At 44.3% G+C, this 3,016-nt stretch overlaps 1 pseudogene; it reads left to right on the plus strand.

Annotated features, from left to right (window-relative positions):
- The first annotated feature begins 226 nt into the window (after positions 1-226).
- LOC103593039 lies at positions 227-1,638 on the plus strand (annotated as a pseudogene).
- The last annotated feature ends 1,378 nt before the right edge of the window (positions 1,639-3,016 follow it).

Below are 3,016 nucleotides of genomic sequence, written 5' to 3' on the forward strand. Positions count from 1 at the left end.
CATTTCCATATGACTTTTAGATTGAGCTTGCCAATTTCTACAAAAATGTCCATTGGGATTTCAGTAAGGATTACACTAAGTCTGTGAATTACTTTGGATAGTGTTATAGGCTGAGTTTTGTCCTCTCCCTACCAACTCATGTTGAATTCTCAACCCCCTAGTACGTCAGAAAGTAACCATATTTGGATGTTGAACTCGAGTTGGAAGAGGCAAGTCTGGTCTCAAAATGGAGGTAAAACCGCCGCCTGGTTCCTCCCAGCCCGACTCCGGCTGCCACCGCTGCTGCCAGGGGGAGGAGGGCCATGATCCAAAGGAATCAGAGCAGTTGAGAGAACTGTTTATTGGTGGCCTGAGCTTTGAAACTACAGGTGATAGTTTAAGAGAACATTCTGAGAAATGGGCCACACTCACAGACTGTGTGGTAATGAGAGACCCTCAAACAAAACGTTCCAGGGGCTTTGGTTTTGTGACTTATTCTTGTGTTGAAGAGGTGGATGCAGCAATGTGTGCTCAACCTCACAAGGTTGATGGGCGTGTAGTGGAGCCAAAGAGAGCTGTTTCTAGAGAGGATCCTGTAAAGCCTGGTGCCATCTAACAGTGAGGAAAATCTTTGTTGCTGGTATTAAAGAGGATACAGAAGAATACAATTTGAGAGACTACTTTGAAAAATATGGCAAGATTGAAACCATAGAAGGTATGGAAGATAGGCAGAGTGGAAAAAGAGAGGATTTGCTTTTGTAACTTTTGATGATCACGATACAGTTGATAAAATTGTTGTTCAGAAATACTACACTATTAATGGGCATAATTGTGAAATGAAAAAAAGCCCTTTCTAAACAAGAGATGCAGTCTGCTGGATCACAAAGAGGTCATGGAGGTGGAGCTGGCAACGTTATGGGTCATGGAGGAAATTTTGGAGGTGGTGGAGGAAATTTTGGCCGTGGTAGAAAGTTTGGTGGAAGAGGAGGCTGTGGTGATGGTGAGGTGGTGGCAGCCAAGGTAGTTATGGAGGAGGTGATGCTGGATATAATAGATTTGGAGGTGAGGGTGGCAACTATGGCAGTGGTCCTGGTCATAGCAGGAGAGGGCTATGGTGGTGGTGGACCAGGATGTGGAAACCAAGGTGGTGGATATGGTGGCGGTGGTGGAGGGATGTGATGGTTACAATGAAGGAGGAAATTTTGGCGGTGGTAACTATGGTGGTGGTGGGAACTACAATGATTTTGGAAATTATAGTGGACAGCAGCAATCAAATTATGGACCCATGTGGGCCGGCCCGGTGGCGCACTGCTACAGTGCGCCGCTTGGGAAGCGCGTCAGCGCTCCCACCGAGGGTTCGGATCCCACATACAGACCGGCCGCTCACTGGCTGAGCGAGGTGCGGGAGCAACACCGAGGGTTGCGATCCCGTTGCCGGTCCCGGTCTGGTGCCGGCGTGACACTGAGGGTTGCGATCCATTGCCGGTCACGAAAAAAGGCAGAAAGAAAAAAAAAAAAATTATGGACCCATGAAAGGGGGTAGTTTTGGTGGAAGAAGGTCAGGCAGTCCCTGTGGTGGTGGTTGTGGATCTGGTGGTGGAAGTGGTGGATATGGTAGCAGAAGGTTCTAAAAACAGCAGAAAAGGGCTACAGTTCTTAGCAGGAAGAGAGTGAGGAGTTGTCAGGAAAGCTGCAGGTTACTTCGAGATAGTCATCCCGAGTGCATTAGAGGGACTGTAAAAATCTGCCACAGAAGGAACGATGCTCCATAGTCAGAAAAGTCACTGCAGCTTAAACAGGGAACCCTTCTTGTTCAAGACTGTCACAGCCACGTTTGCAAAAAGTGCAGCTATTGATAAATGCAATGTAGTGTCAATTAGATGTACATGCCTGGGGTCTTTTATCTGCTGTAGCTTTTTCTTTTCATTACATCAGATATATTGCCCTGTAAATTGTGGTAGTGGTACCAGGAATAAAAAATTAAGGAATTTTTAACTTTTCAAAAAAAAAAAAAAAAAAAGAAAGTAACCATATTTGGAGATAAAATCTGTAAAGAGGTAACTAAGTTAAAATGAGTCCATTAAGGTGGTCCCTAATCCAATGTGACTGGTGTCCTTATAAGAAGAGGAAATTTGGGCACGGAAGAAAGAACTTGTGAAGACACCAGAAGAGGGCCGGCCCGGTGGCGCACTGGAGAGTTCGCCGCTTGGGAGCGCGGCAGCGCTCCCGCAGAGGGTTCGGATCCCATGTGGAGACTGGTTCCCACTCACTGGCTGAGCGCGGGGTGGGCGCAACACCGAGGGGTGTGATCCCGATCCCGTTGCCAGTCCCCGGTGCGGGCACGACACCGAGGGTTGCGATCCTGTTACCGGTCAGTAAAAAAAAGAAAAAAAAAGACACCAGAAGAGGAAGGCCATCTGCAAGCCAAGGAGAGAAGCCTCAGAAGAAACCAATGCTGATGACAACTCAATCTCAGACTTCTAGCCTCCAGAATTGTGAGAAAATAAATTTCTGTTATGTAAGACACCTAGTCTGCAATACTTTGTTATGACAGCCCTAGCAAACTAATACAGGTAGTAATACTATGTTCTAATCCATGAACATTGAATGTCATCCCATTTATTTTGGTTTTCTTTAATTTCTTTCCATAGTGTTTTTACTTTTTAGTGTAAAATCCTTGAACTTATTTAGTTAAACTTATTCCTGTTTTTTATTCTTTTTGATGCTATTTTAAATGGAATTGTTTTTTTATTCATTTTTTTTGCCATGTTTCCCAATTTATTTATTTATTTATTTTTAGTTTATTTTATTTTGTCAATATACAATGTGGTTGATTATTGTGGCCCATCACCGAAACCTCCCTCCCTCCTCCCTCTCCCCCGTCCCTCTCAACAACCTCATATCTGTTCACTTGTCGTATCTACTTCAAGGAATTGTAATTGCTGTGTATTCTTCCCCCCCCAGTTTATTTTTGTATTTATTTATTTATTTATTTTTAGCTCCCACAAATAATTGAGAACATGTGATATTTCTCTTT

Source organism: Galeopterus variegatus, unplaced genomic scaffold (assembly GCF_000696425.1).
Source record: "Galeopterus variegatus unplaced genomic scaffold, G_variegatus-3.0.2 Scaffold1264, whole genome shotgun sequence".
In the NCBI taxonomy this organism is placed as follows: Eukaryota; Metazoa; Chordata; class Mammalia; order Dermoptera; family Cynocephalidae; genus Galeopterus; species Galeopterus variegatus.